This window comes from Ranitomeya variabilis, chromosome 2, assembly GCF_051348905.1.
Source record: "Ranitomeya variabilis isolate aRanVar5 chromosome 2, aRanVar5.hap1, whole genome shotgun sequence".
Taxonomy (NCBI): domain Eukaryota; kingdom Metazoa; phylum Chordata; class Amphibia; order Anura; family Dendrobatidae; genus Ranitomeya; species Ranitomeya variabilis.
In genome coordinates this window covers 450,556,493-450,572,499 of record NC_135233.1, presented here as the reverse complement: position 1 = coordinate 450,572,499, position 16,007 = coordinate 450,556,493, and the positions used below count along the sequence as shown (strand labels likewise).

Here is a 16,007-nt window from a genome sequence, read left to right as displayed (position 1 = left end):
CTTTCTTTCTTTCTTTCTTTCTTTCTTCACTTTTGTTTCTTATTTTCCTTTTTCTTTCTGTTCTCCCTTTTTTTTCTCTCTGGCCGGTTGCAGACGAGTGTTTGAAAAATCATTCGAGTTTTCATCCTGAAAATGTGGACAATTTTCATTTAATTTTTATCTGATTTTCATCATTGAGCCATCTCTGTGTCCGTTTTTTACATCTGTGTGATGTCCGTGTGCGATCTTCTGTTTTCATACAGTTACATTAAAAAATATATATGATCAAATACAGTTTCCTAGGTTAATAATAGAAATGTATCAATAACTTTTTTTTTACTCGCCTGTAGACTTGAATGGGTGAGTCTTATTTTATATATGCACTAAAGAAATGCATGCTGTGATTTCTTTTTTTCTCAATGACGGTCGGATCAAGAGAAAAGTTGTTAACGTGAACAGCATTATTGAATAACATAGGTCAGTGTGCTGTCTTTGTGCAATCTGATCAAAAATTGGACAGCACACATCCGATTTTTCCTTTATCTTATCTATGCAGCAGGTGAAATAAGTTTTGAACACGTCACCAGGTTTCTAAGTAAATATATTTCTAAAGGTGCTAGTGACATGAAATTCTCACCAGATGTCCATCGGTGACAACCCATCCAATCCACACCATGGGGAACTATAGGAATGTAATGTCCAGCTCAAGGAAAAAGCAGGCCTTACCATTATTTGCACAGTAAGCAAAAAAAACTGAAACAAAAACCTAAAGAGATGAACTGGTATAAGTTGGTGTGCACGCAACGTGTAGGCGAAAGGTCACTGCACACATATTTATACAGACTGCTAGTGGGAGCTCGCTGCATATATATACAGCCACCACTAGGGGGAGCTCACTGCATACAGATTTATACAGCCACCGCGAAGGTGAGCTCACTGCATACAGCTCCATTAAAAAAAAATCTATCTTCTTTCCCAAAACTCATGAGCTCCCCCTAGTGGATGGAGCAGGAGGGGATGAAATTTATCATTTATACCTGTCTTTGCTGGGGATTAAGAACTCTGCATCATTGATGCTCAGATCCAAACACTATCAAGATATATTAATAAACTAACCAGCATAGAGGTTTGTGAATGCAGAAAGTTGAACGTTAACATTAGATGTTTTCTAAGTGATGCTATGTGATCTACATTTCATTGTATTAAATACACTGCAAGATTTACGGGCATCCAAGTGAGGAAGTTTGATGATTTTCTGGTTAACATTGGTTCAGGAATTAAACCTTAGGTTAGAAGTAACACTACCACGGAGGAATTTATATTGTTGTTCCAGGTTCAGATATATGGAGTGAGCGTAAGTGATAATGAAAAACCTTATTGCGGGTATTCACAGTGCAGTATTTCACGACGAGTGCTGCGAGCCTATAAATCATAAAGACCTTTACACATTGCACCCATACAGATATTGTTTTTTTTTTCATGGGCAGAAGAATGTCGGCAACCAATCTGGGTCTAAGACACATTGCAGAAGAGAATAATATAAGATAAATAAAACATCTTCCCACACCGGCTGCCGCCGTCTCATCTTGATTGCCTCGTTCTCCATTTCCAATTCTAAACATGTCCCGAGCCTGGCCTGAAATGAAAGCGGGTTTTTAACAGCCAGTGTTCTGCTAAAGAAACTCCCAAAATGAGGACACGGACCTGGTTCCTCCAGCTCATCAATCATCTGCAAGAGGCTTTGCAAACAAAGTTCAGGATGTTTAGAGCTTGTTCTCCGGGACGAGATTTATATTAAATTATGAAAATCCAGTTTTCAGACTAAGAACAAAGATAACTTTCTTACAGGCAACCAGAGGTGGAGATAGCAACTAACTAGGGGAGACTGAAAGCTGTCCAGAGAGGAGAATGTATTACATTGGCATATAGTCAGACAGCATTGACAATATGGCGGCTACAATATAATGCCTGCATTGACTATATGACAATATGGCGGCTACAGTATCATGTCTGCATTGACTACTGTATACAGTGACTACAAGATTGTAGTTACTTTTACCATATGGAGGCAGAAATATTATTTCAGTTAATATATAATATACTAGATAGAGGCCCGATGCTCTCGCATCTGGACGGCACTAATGTCACGATGGGGGCAGGCTTTGCAGCATTGAGAATCTCTCCCCCCATGTGCTCACCCACCTATCTACTCTCTCTTTCCCCATGTGCTGACTTCTCCAGTCTGTGCTCTCTTCTTTGACCCGTCTACCACATGTGTTATCCCCCTTGTCTGCTGTGTTGTGCTTTTGCTGCTTTCCTTTCATTGTCATTGGCATACTTTTTAGGAGAAGCCATGTTGGCGTTGATATTTGCTTTTTAAAGGGGTTTTCCCATGAGCGAAATTTTAAAAATCTGTGTCTGACTGTGTACAGAACATACCACAGCTCCTGCGCAGGGGAGGAAGCAAAAGACAATACTGACATTACATCAGGTGATTACAGAGGATACATTTTGTGAGGTAAAATATTGTTTAAAAACAGTCAGTGAAATATTTTACCTGACAAAAGAAATCCTCTGTGATCCCCTGCTGTAATGTCAGTATTGTTTTTTGCTTCCTCCCCTGCCCAGGAGATGTGGTATGCTCCGTGCACGGTCAGACACAGACAATTTTTAAAATGAACTTTCGTTCGTGGGAAAACACCTTTAATGTGACCGGCTTCCTCTGCCTGTACACACGTCACGCATCTGCCGCCGGGATCAGCCGAATGATTCACTGCACGTGCGCAGAATTCGCGTAGGCACAGTAAATCAGACCGTCGCCATCTTTGTGCAGACCTATAGTTAAAACTGCGCATGCGCTCCTCCTGTACAAAGATGGCGGCGGTCAGTGAATCATTTGGCTGATCCCGGCGGTGGCGTGTTCGTGACGGTGTTCCGCTGGTGGTACCGCGCAAGAGGCTGCATACGGCGTATACAGTGTGTGTGTGTGGTGCATATGGCATGTACAGTGTGTTTATGTGTGTGGTGCGTACGGCGTATACAGTGTGTGTGTGTGTGTATATGTGGTGCATATGGCATATACAGTGTGTTTATGTGTGTGGTGCGTACAGCGTATACAGTGTGTGTGTGGTGCGACGTGTTCTGCTGGCTGGTGGTACCGCGCAAGAGGCTAGTACCACCGACAGCTTCCATATTGAGACTCCCATCACTTGGGTGTCCCAGTATGGAGGTGAGTGAACTTTTGCTGCTTGTAATTCTGGGATCTGGACACATCTGGACGGAACAGGATGTGAAGACAAGGTAAGTACAGTACAGACCAAAAGTTTGGACACACCTTATCATTTAAAGATTTTTCTGTATTTTCATGACTATGAAAATTGTACATTCACACTGAAGGCATCAAAACTATGAATTAACACATGTGGAATTATATACTTAACAAAAAAGTGTGAAACAGCTGAAATCATGTCTTATATTCTAGGTTCTTCAAAGAAGCCACCTTTTGCTTTGATGACTGCTTTGCACACTCTTGGCATTCTCTTGATGAGCTTCAAGAGGTAGTCACCGGGAATGGTTTTCTCTTCACAGGTGTGCCCTGCCTGGTTTAATAAGTGGGATTTCTTGCCTTATAAATGGTGTTGGGACCATCAGTTGTGTTGTGCAGAAGTCTGGTGGATACACAGCTGATAGTCCTACTGAATAGACAGTTAGAATTTGTATTATGGCAAGAAAAAAGCAGCTATGTAAAGAAAAATGAGTGGCCATCATTACTTTAAGAAATGAAGGTCAGTCAGTCGGAAAAATTGGGAAAACTTTGAAAGTGTCCCCAAGTGCAGTGGCAAAAACCATCAAGCGCTACAAAGAAACTGGCTCACATGAGGACCGCCCCAGGAAAGGAAAACCAAGAGTCACCTCTGCTTCTGAGGATAAGTTTATCCGAGTCAGCAGCCTCAGAAATCGCAGGTTAACAGCAGCTCAGATTAGAGACCAGGTCAATGCCACACAGAGTTCTAGCAGCAGACACATCTCTACAACAACTGTTAAGAGGAGACTTTGTGCAGCAGGCCTTCATTGTAAAATAGCTGCTAGGAAACCACTGCTAAGGACAAGCAACAAGCAGAAGAGACTTGTTTGGGCTAAAGAACACAAGGAATGGACATTAGACCAGTGGAAATCTGTGCTTTGGTCTGATGAGTCCAAATTTGAGATCTTTGGTTCCAACCACCGTGTCTTTGTGCGACACAGAAAAGGTGAACGGATGGACTCTACATGCCTGGTTCCCACCGTGAAGCATGGAGGAGGAGGTGTGATGGTGTGGGGGTGCTTTGTTGGTGACACTGTTGGGGATTTATTTAAAATTGAAGGCATACTGAACCAGTATGGCTACCACAGCATCTTGCAGCGGCATGCTATTCCATCCGGTTTGCGTTTAGTTGGACCATCATTTATTTTACAACAGGACAATGACCCCAAACACACCTCCAGGCTGTGTAAGGGATATTTGACCAAGAAGGAGAGTGATGGGGTGCTACTCCAGATGACCTGGCCTCCACAGTCACCAGACCTGAACCCAATCGAGATGGTTTGGGGTGAGCTGGGCCGCAGAGTGAAGGCAAAAGAGCCAACAAATGCTAAGCATCTCTGGGAACTCCTTCAAGATTGTCGGAAGACCATTCCCGGTGACTACCTCTTGAAGCTCATCAAGAGAATGCCAATAGTGTGCAAAGCAGTCATCAAAGCAAAAGGTGGCTACTTTGAAGAACCTAGAATATAAGACATGATTTCAGCTGTTTCACACTTTTTTGTTAAGTATATAATTCCACATGTGTTAATTCATAGTTTTGATGCCTTCAGTGTGAATGTACAATTTTCATAGTCATGAAAATACAGAAAAATCTTTAAATGAGAAGGTATGCCCAAACTTTTGGTCTGTACTGTATATATTAAGATAATGTGTCCCACAACAACAATACAAGGATCTTGGTGCTACAACAAATAAGAAAATGTCCTTTTTTGCTCTCGAGCTTGAACAGTTGAAATGTTTCCTTTCGTTAACTCCAGTTACAAATGGCAACCCATATTCCTCTGCTTCTCACCCCATAGACTTTTTTCACTGTTCGTTTAGACACCACCAACTCTGTCCAAGTGAAGACCAGAAATCTAGAAACGTTTTTGGCTACCTCATCTGAGAACTGCATAATATAAGGACAGAGTCCCTTATTCCAGCCAGGTGCAATCTGGCTTGTTTCTCAGAACCAAAGGCTCCAGGGGTCCCATTGCCAGATTGCCCTCATTATAAGCAGCGTACCAGGCATGGAATGGGGCCCAGGCACATTTCTTTCACAGGGGCCCCAAGCTGTCAGTGTCCACCCCTCTTTCCAGCAATGTATCACTTAGATTACTGGATGCAGCAGTTGTGATAAAATCCCTGTTTTCTCTGCTGTAAATCTAGCAGAGCTCAGAATGCTGAGCCTTATATAACCCCGCTGACACCCCTGATTGGCAGTTTTCTGTGTACACTGTTATCAGAAATCTGCTAATCTGTTATGGGGGCCTGGTTGGACTCGGAGACAAGAGAAACCCAATCCTGTAGTGATAATCTCCTGCTGATGAAGCACTGATTATTTTTTTTTAAACAGCAACACACATACCAATAATGGACACATCGCTGGAATCAGAGTCTCTGCCACTACATTATGCTGCTCTCAGATTGCAAAAACTTCCTTATAAATTATCTTTAGCCTGAATTATCATGGCTTTATTAGATGATGGCTACCATACTAATTTGATTATATGGAAGCTACAATATCTTGGCTGCATTTTCTACAATGCGGCTTGATATAATAGGTTGCTACAATGTTATGGCCACACTTGCCAACCCATCCGGGATGTTCCTAGAAAAAGTGGTAACTGCTCGGACTGCTATAACCTTCCTGAAGTTAGTTCTCCGAGAAAGCTCCTTGTTTGTAATGCTGGGATGCTTCATCATCAGACCTGGCCCTGGCAATCTAAGGCACATCCAGGGGGCATGATAGAGGCATGTAGGCGGTGGAACTAGCAAACCATGGCTGAATTAACAATCCTTGACCAGATTACCCTATGATTATGGATTGCTAAACTGTAGCCAAGTCATACAATTTGCTTTAAATTTCGTGCTCTTGCCCAAAGAGATCCCATATATATCACAATAACTTCTCCCTGACCATTCAAAGAGCTGTGACTTCCTTCCCAATTCTGCAGATTTGGTTTTGGTTTTGTCACATTTGCACTGGTATAAATGACCTGCTTTTATCTGAGATGTTTCCTTTGATTTATAGATATTACACAGTTGCTCGGCCATGATTACAGCTTCACTGAAAATATATCACTTTCCGCATTTAAAGTTTGTGCTGATTCAGCTCTATAATGACATTAGGTCAGTGCGCTATTTATAAGAAGATAACGTCTCTCATGAATTCCTCGTGATTTGTTGTAACATTCACCCATTTATAAGTGACTCGTTTGTTGCCATTTGTATAGAGAATAATCTTTTACTGTCTACCCCTCTCTGCCCCCTTTAAAAGACTCCCAAACAGTAATCTATAGAAAATATTCACTTTTTATACATTGATCTTTGGCAAAATACCTATATTGACCGGATGAAGTTCATTTTGTTGGTGGTGCCTATGCCTGGACCTGGAGTGGATGCAGTCAGAAGAAGGCTGTTGAGCAGGAACAATATATGGGCCTGTGAAGAAACCGGATTATATCTTAATTACCCAGATGACTATTTTTAAACCTCCACAGAGAGAGAGAAATTTAGTCTAAGAAGAGGTTTCACAGGTACCCATTCAGATGAAGACGTTTATTCTCAGCGAGGAAAGGAAAGTCTAAGACCTGGTATACGAGAGATGCCCTAATGTGGCTACCAGGTACACATAAATTGGCCATTTTATGCACTAAACGCTCTCATTTTTTCATATTTCTAGTGCAGTAATGCAGTTCAACTTTAAAATTTCATGTTTGCATATTTTAGCGCTACAGTGTGCTGCCTTATTTATTTGTTGGAGCAGCCAATATCATGGCACCATCACGAGGGACGCAGATCTATCATTCTACAAGAAACCTAGGGGGTTTTTGGCTCTGTTTGGAAGAATACAGATCTACTCCAGTGACCATCGCTGGACCATGGATACATTTGGAGAAAGCCAGAATTGGGACACGCTGGTCACCTGGCTCCATGGAGATGTCCGAATAAGCCAGATTGTGATTCTAGTGTCAGCTGGTCTTGTACCTTGTATGGACTCAATGGACTGTCATCTTCCTGTCATGCCGCTACCGCTCCCCGCGCCATGTCATACTCACCTGTCCTCGGCGTCCTGGCGCGGTTCCTCTGCTGCTGCGTCCTCCTTCCAGAGCTCGCTCCCGGCTTCTGCTGCTCGTCGGGTGCGCGCGCACGCCAGGTTCAGTTCTGCGCGCGCACACTTCTAATCTTTCTGCTTGCACTTCCTATCCTGTCCTCTCTATCTTCTTGGAGGACTCTCACCCGGAAGTAATGCGCAGAGCTACTATATTTACCTGCCTCTTCCTCCCTCCTGCGCCTGATGCTCATTTGTGTATTCAAGTGCTCTTGGCCGCCCGTGATCTCTGTGCATTCCCTTGCTCTCTGATTTTGGGTCTCTTTTTGTTTCTCCTAGTCGCAGTCCTGTGTTTCAGCAGCACTCTCGTCAGTTCCTGTGTCTCGTCAGTTCCTGTGTCCCTTCAGTTCCTGAGTCTCTGCAATTCCTGTGTCTCTGCAGTCTGTTTGTCTCAGTAGCTCTGTGTCTCTGCAGTACCCTCGCCAGTCCCTGCAGCACCCTCGTCAGGTCCTGTGTCTCTGTTTGTTTCTGCAGCTCTGTGTCTCTGCAGTATCTATCTGTCTCTAGTCCTGGTTGCTCCCGCCAGTCTAAGTGTCTCCTCTGCCCCTCTGGTCCTGAGTCTCCGCTGGTCTCTCTTTTTCTCCCGTCCAGGTCCCCCAGCTTCCGTGGCGATGGTCCCTCACGGGCCTGCCCCTAACTCTCCCTGTATAGGGGGCGGTCTCTCTGGTCAGCTCGTCCGTGAGGGGATCGTCATCACGGTCTAGTGGGTCTACTTTTTGTTTTCTACTACAGAGTCGTCACAGTAGCATCAGGCCATGGACCCCGCTGGTGTCTCCGCCACTCAAAAATAATTACTTTTTTTGCGGGAGAACCAGACTAGGATCATGTCTTTTTTAAAGAATATGGAGTCACGCCTAGCGGCCTTACAGTCCTCTGATCCTGGTAATGCCTCACAATTGGCTAATCTTCAGCAAGAGCTTGGCCAACACTCAGTCCCATATTTTGAATTTTATGGGCTCTGTGGATAATCGGCTCCTCTCTCTCCAAAATGTCGCCTCTGTTCCGATCCAGGCCTCCGCTCCACAACCCTCGCCCCGTCTGGCCAGGCCTCCTCGATATGGCGGGGATCCTAAGTTATGTCGCGGTTTTCTTAATCAGTGCCAACTACATTTCGAGTTGTCACCGCTACTTTACCCCACCGACCGAGCTAAGGTAGCCTTTGTAGTTTCCCATTTGGAAGATGAGGCTTTGGCATGGGTTAATCCTCTCTGGGAGCGAGACAATCCTCTGGTCACCCAACTCATTCCCTTCTTGGATACCTTTCACAAGGTATTTGATGAACCTTGTCTTCTGGTCTCTACCACTGAGTCCCTCTTCAACCTTCACCAGGGTACTCTTTCCGTAGCCCAGTACGCCATCTGTTTCTGGACGCTGTCCTCAGATTTAGGTTAGAACAATGAGGCTTTGGTTGGTGCATTTTGGCGAGGTTTGTCTTCTTGGATTAAGGATGAGCTGGCAGGACGGGACACTCCCACTACTTTGGATGATCTTATCTCCTTGGCGATACGCATTGATTTGTGCTTCCAGGAGTGCTCTCACGAGGTTGTCAGAGAGAGGAGACCCCTTCGTCTGTCTACTGCTACACGAGGTGCTTCTTTCTCCCAAACCGCTTTGGTTGCCTCCTCATCTTCTCCTGAATCCATGCAGGTTGATCGCCTCAAGTCTGCCGAGCAATGCCGCAAGGAGAGACTCGCACAGGGTCTTTGCTTTTATTGCGGCAGTGCCTCTCATCTTTTGTGTTCCTGTCCCCATAAGCCGGGAAACACCTCTGCCTAGGACAGGTAAGGGAGGCTTCCCTAGGTAGCTATGATTCCTCTTCACCTCTGATTCTGTCTGTTATCTTACATTTGGGTTCCTGTCGCTTCTCCCTGGAGGCTTATGTTGATTTGGGTGGAAACAGGAATGTTGAAACTTTGTTAAATTAGAGATTGTTAACAGACTTGGGATTCCTATTAGGCCCTTGGAGACTCCTAGACAAATAGCTTCTGTCGATGGTCAGCCTTTGCGGGAGACCATCAACTTGGTCACGGAGGAGGTTGAACTTCAGATTGGAGCTCTATACCATGAGAAATTGGCTTTTTATGTCTTGCCTTCTCTGTCTCATTTATTCCTTTTGGGGCTTCCCTGGCTAAGAAATCACGAGCCCACTCTGGACTGGCGTACTGGAGACGTTTTACGTTGGGGACAGTCTTGTCTGAATATGTGCCTGCTCCCCGTCAAGCCTGCAAGTTCTTCTCGGCCTGCCCAGGAATCTGTGAACATTCCTTCTGCCTATGGCTGTGTTGCGGATGTTTTTAACAAGGAGGCGGAGATCCTACCACCGCATCGCCCTTATGACTGTCCAATAGACCTAGTTCCTGGTTCTACTCCTCCCAGAGGTCGTATTTATCCTCTGTCTCCTACCGAGACTCAAGCCATGTCCGAATATGTCCAAGAGAATCTGGCCAGAGGCTTTATTCGGAAGTCTTCCTCTCCTGTAGGAGCTGCTTTTTCTACGTTAAGAAGAAGGATGGTTCTCTTTGTGCCTGCATTGACTACCGGGGCCTCAATAGTACCACGATTAAAAACAAGTACCCACTTCCTCTCATTCCGGAACTCTTTGATCGCCTGCGTGGAGCACGAATCTTCACTAAACTGGATCTCAGAGGAGCTTATAATTTGATCCGTATCCGCTCGGGAGACGAGTGGAAGACTGCGTTTAACACCAGAGACGGCCATTACGAATATTTGGTTATGCCCTTCGGCTTATGCAATGCACCTGCAGTCTTCCAGGAGTTAGTGAATGATGTTTTCCGGGATCTACTTTACACCTGTGTAGTAGTGTACTTGGACGATATTCTTGTGTTTTCACCAGACCTGTCTTCTCATAGAAGAGATGTTCGGCACGTACTTCTGCGTTTGAGAGTCAGCTGTATGCAAAACTTGAAAAGTGCGTTTTTGAACAATCCTCTCTACCTTTCTTGGGTTTCATCATTTCCGATGCTGGCCTGCGTATGGATCCAGGAAAAGTGTCTGCTGTGCTCAACTGGCCGCGTCCACTTGGAGTTAAAGCAATTAAGCGATTTCTGGGATTCTCAAATTATTATCAGCAGTTTATCCCTCGCTTTTCCTCTTTATCTGCTCCCATCTCCTCTATGATACGTAAGGGTGCTAACCCTCACCATTGGCCTGCAGAGGCCAAAGAGGCTTTCCGATCCCTCAAACAAGCTTTTGCCTCCGCTCCAATACTTCAGTGTCCTGAAGCCAATAAACCCTTCGTCCTTGAAGTTGATGCTTCTGCTATCGGAGCCGGAGCTGTGCTTTCTCAAAAATCCTCTTCTGGTCGACTCGTGCCCTGTGGCTTTTTCTCCAAGATCTTCTCTTCTTCTGAAAAGAATTATTCCATCGGAGAGAAGGAACTTTTGGCCATCAAATTGGCACTGGAAGAGTGGCGGTATCTGTTAGAGGGGGCCTTACATCGTTTTGTAATCTACACGGATCACAAGAATCTGTCATATATTCGTTCTGCGCATAGACTAAATCCCTGGCAGGCCAGGTGGGCCTTGTTTCGCCCGGTTCGACTTCGAGCTTCGCTTCCAGCCTGGTAATAAAAACTTCAAAGCCGACGCTCTGTCCAGGTAATTCCAGTCGGTGGATATTGAGGAGGAGCCAACGCACATCATCGATCCTGCCAGAGTCATCACGGTTGCCCCAGTCTCTCTCACCTCTTTGCCACCGGGTAAGACTTTTGTTTCTGAAGGGAACAGGAGACATGTCCTACTTTGGGGTCATGCCTCCAAACTGGTGGGACATGTCGGTTTCAAGAAAACTCTTCGTCTAATCTCTCGCTACTACTGGTGGTCGACTCTGTCTAAGGATTCCGAGGTTTTGTCGCCTCTTGTCCTTCCTGTGCTAAGAATAAGATTCCTAGGCACTTATCTTCTGGGCTTCTACATCCTCTTCCGGTACCTTCTACTCCGTGGCAACATTTGGCAATGGATTTCATCACTGACCTGCCTCGTTCTTCTGGTTGCACCGTTATCTTTGTAGTCATGGACCGCTTTTCTAAAATGGCTCATTTCATTGCTCTTCCTGGTTTACCTTCAGCTCCTGAATTGGCGAAGATTTTTGTCCACCATATTTTTCGTGTTCATGGTCTACCCCAACATATTGTTTCTGACCGAGGAGTCCAGTTCACCGCCTGATTCTGGAGATCCCTCTGTAAGTCGATGAACATCTCGCTTGACTTTTCTTCGGCCTACCATCCACAGTCCAACGGCCAAATGGAGCGTACTAATCAGACTTTGGTGACCTATCTTCATCATTTCTCCAATGCCCATCAGAATGATTGGGCTGATTTACTACCGTGGGCCAAATTTTCTTATAATAACCATTCCAGCAAAGCTTCTACCAAGTCTCCATTTTTTATCGTCTATGGTCAACATCCTGGTCTTTCTCTACCGTTTCCTCCTGTCTCTACTGTACCAGCGGCTGATCTTCTGTCTAGAGAGTTCTCCAGGGTCTGGCAGGAGACCAAGTCCACTCTCGAACTTGCTCAACTTAGGATGAAGAGACATGCGGATAAAAGGCGTCTTGATTGTCTTCAAAATTTATCCATCTTAAAATCCCTTCGCATAAGCTGGGTCCCCGCTATATTGGTCCTTTCGAGGTTTTGACTCACATTAATGATGTCTCCTACAAGTTTAAGTTACCCGTCTCTCTTCGTATCCCCAATTCTTTTCATGTGTCTCTCCTTAAGCCTGTGGTTTTTAATCAGTTTCATGCTTCTATTCTCAGTTCTCCTTCACCTATTTCCACCGATGATGTCTTTGAGGTTAAGGACATTCTAGCCATGAAAAAACTTAGAGGAAGAACTTTATTTTTGGTGGACTGGAAGGGGTTTGGTCCTGAGGAGAGGTCTTGGGAGCCCCGGGAGAACATTCAGGCTCCTCGAATTTTGGCTAGGTTTCTTTCTTGTCATAAAAAAAGGGACATAAAGACGGGGTACTGTCATGCCGCTTCCTCTACTGCTCCCCGCACTCTGTCATACTCACCTGTCCTCGGTGTCCCGGCGCGGTTCCTCTGCTGCTGCGTCCTCCTTCCAGCGCTCGCTCCCGGCTTCTGCTGCTCATCGGGTGTGCGCGCACGCCAGGTTCAGTTCTGCGCGCGCGCACTTCTAATCTCTCTGCTTGCACTTCCTATCCTGTCCTCTCTATCTTCTTGGAGGACTCTCACTTGGAAGTAATGCGCAGCGCTACTATATTTACCTGCCTCTTCCTCCCTCCTGCGCCTGATGCTCATTTGTGTATCCAAGTGCTCTTGGCCGCCCGTGATCTCTGTGCATTTCCTTGCTCTCTGATTTTGGGTCTCTTTTTGTTTCTCCTAGTAGCAGTCCTGTGTTTCAGCAGCACTCTCGCCAGTTCCTGTGTCTCGTCAGTTCCTGAGTCTCTGCAATTCCTGTGTCTCTGCAGTCTCTGTTCGTCTCTGCTGTCTCTGTTCGTCTCTACAGCTCTGTGTCTCTGCAGTACCCTCGCCAGTCCCTTCAGCACCCTCGTCAGGTCCTGTGTCTCTGCAGTCTCTGTTTGTTTCTGCAGCTCTGTGTCTCTGCAGTATCTATCTGTCTCTAGTCCTGGTCGCTCCTACCAGTCTAAGTGTCTCCTCCGCCCCTCTGGTCCTGAGTCTCCGCTGGTCTCTCCTTTTCTCCCGTCCAGGTCCCCCAGCTTCCGTGGCGATAGTCCCTCACGGGCCTGCCCCTAACTCTCCCTGTATAGGGGGCGGTCTATCCGGTCAGCTCGTCCATGAGGGGATCGTCGTCACGGTCTAGTGGGTCCACTTTTTGTTTTCTACTACAGAATCGTCACACTTCCTATGCTTGTCGTTACCTCCTCTCTATGTGTGCACCAGGGTCCTGGTCGTCACAGTAGCATTGCTTTCCTCATGGTGAGAGTGATGTTACTCTTGATGGCAAGAAGGGATAACTGTAACCAGGTAAACACAAGCATGCAACACATTCACACTCCAGGCCACCAGAGGGAGCTTTTGATCCTATTTACTAGGTGACTCCCCATATATATGGTAGTTTTGGAGGGAAAGGACAGAACAGTTATTGTCAGGAAACAGACTGGAGCAGTCTGAGGCAGAAGAGGGTTGCAGCAGTTCCTGGAAAGAGACTTACAGAAAGCCAAATATATTGCAGTGAGCGTGCAGGACAGCAAAGCACAGGAGAGGATTCCAGTGGGAGACCAGCCACGAGCAGGCTGCCTGCTTCTGAGGCGCAGAGACCGGTAGCCGGAACACCGAGGTTGTAAGGGCCTCTACAACTTACATCAGAGACCGGCAGGACAGCTGAACTTCAAGTTACCTGTCCGCCTTAATACCCAGGAGACACGGTGACACCTTTAGAGCCCAGGGCGTGCTAGAGTCCCTATAAACAGACTCAAGTCGCAGTCATATGGGTTATGTCCTATCCTATATGGGGGGACAGAGAGAGAGAACATCTGTGAGGACCTTATCTGAAGCCATACGCAGTAAGGAACTACAACACCACGGCGCTAGAGGTAGGCTTTGATTTCCACCTGGAAAAGGGGACTCCTAACTTGCCTCCAAGACGGCCGGACCCTGCCTGCCCTGTGATCTGGTGCCCTGGACTGTGGCTGCCTGAAGTCTTCAGTAAACAAGGTAAAGAGACTGCAAACCCGCGTCCTTGTTCTTTACTGCGCCATTCACCATCTTCCATCTACACACCGGGAGCCCTGGGGATATACTTCTCCTGTGGGAAGTTATACCATCTAGCTACCATAACATCACCCCAGAGGACCCCTTAAAGCAGCGTCGGTCCCCACTGACCGCATACCACAGGTGGTGTCACGAATATAAACTTTATTCCCTTTAAAGACCTTTCTCTTTTACATGGGCGCCCAGGGCCACAGACCGAGTCGCCACCATGACATCCCCCTGTGAAATACGACCCGGTACCGAGTACCCCACGGCTCAGGCAGGGCAACTCACACCATCTTGGGGAATTTTGCTGGAACTGTTCTATGTGTTATCTGCCTGTTTTATGGTTCAATAAAGCTTTGCCACACTGTTTTACGCTCACCCTGTGTTGTCTTAAGTAGCATTATGCCCACGTTAACGGGAGAGCTGGTGTTAGGCGGGACAATCCCTGGTCCATGAAGTTACGGCTAGCGGACCTGGGCGCCCACCGACCCCCCCATGTCGCCACAGGACCCTTTGCAGTCCTATAGCTCATCATAAAGCACAATTCCTGCTTTAGGGCCAGAAGTGGGCCCCTTTACTTCTTGGGCCCCTGTGCAGCTGCACAGGTTGCACCAGTGTAATGTCTGCCCCTGGCCTGGACTTCCAGGATGTCACACAGTTGCTCAGATGTTACTGCAGAGATCAGAAAATTCTTGTTATTATACCCTAATGGTTTTCCTCAGGTTTGTGAGTAGTTTTCATACATTACACGAATTACATTATATAATCATCATGGGATAAAAAAACAAACTAATAAATAATGTGTTATGTTCTGCATTGTAGTGTCTGGAGCTGCTAGGGAGGTAAATATTGATGCATTGTGGTATTTGGTTCTTCTAGGGTAGTATTTTTGCTGCACTGTTGTATCTGGCACTGCTAGGGACATACTTGGTGCTGCATTGCAGTATTTATTTGGTGCTGGTGTGTTGCACTATGGTATTCGGTGCTTCTGGACATGTATTTTGTGCACACAGTGACTGTACAGAAGGAAAATATGGTCGTCCTCGTCCATTCTGGGACCTGGAAGACAACACGCAGCATGCAACAAGCACATAAACCATTTAAACTGTAAAGGCCCCGTCTCACTTAGCGACGCTAAAGCGATCCCATCAACGATACGACCTGTCAGGGATCGTTGCTGCGTCGCTATGTGGTCGCTGGTGAGATGTCAAACAGTGAGATCTTCCCAACGATCGCTGCTGCGATCTCACTGTTTGACATCTCACCAGCGACCTGTAGCGACCTGTACAATGATGTCACATGGGAGCTATTATGACGATTCAGTGTCTGAGTCGTCAACGAGGTCGTTGGTAAGGTGTCAAACACAGCGATGTGTGCTACCCAGCGGGACCTCAACGATCAGAAAATGGTCCAGGCCATTCCGACACGACCAGCGATCTCACAGCAGGGGCCTGGTCGCTGCTACGTGTCACACATAGCGAGATCGCTACTGAGGTCGCTGTTGCGTCACAAAACTTGTGACTCAGCAGCGATCTCGCTAGCGATCTCGCTTAGTGAGACGGGGGCTTTAGTCTTTCTCTCTTCTGGGGTATAGAGTGTTCATTTCCAGTGAGAGCACTGATCCCAAAATCAAAGAGCACAAGTTCCATCAAAGAGCACAGAAAAACAATAGCCTTTAGGTTCACACATTAACAGTTACCTGACAGTCCATTGGCATAGTCCAGTTCCTTCATGGGTCCGCATGACCCTGGTCTCACCAACTTATAGAAACTGATACTTCGTATCTAAGTTCCTTTTATTCACATGCCTGTTGGGCAACACAGCAACAGCTCCAGTATTTTTTGAGCACAGTCCATACTGTCCGTCATCTGTCTTTTAAGACAAGGGTACAATTAAGACAGTCCTGACCCAGGTAAATCAGGGGGTCGTCCG

At 46.2% G+C, this 16,007-nt stretch overlaps 1 long non-coding RNA gene across 1 annotated transcript; it reads right to left on the bottom strand.

The window, feature by feature from the left end:
- Window positions 1-11: 11 nt before the first annotated feature.
- Window positions 12-15,992, bottom strand: LOC143809573 (uncharacterized). Its single transcript, XR_013222343.1, has 3 exons — window positions 15,775-15,992; window positions 6,605-6,706; window positions 12-126 (listed from the first exon to the last, which is right to left on the bottom strand). It is a non-coding gene; the product is annotated as an uncharacterized LOC143809573 (long non-coding RNA).
- Between the last annotated feature and the right edge of the window lie 15 nt (window positions 15,993-16,007).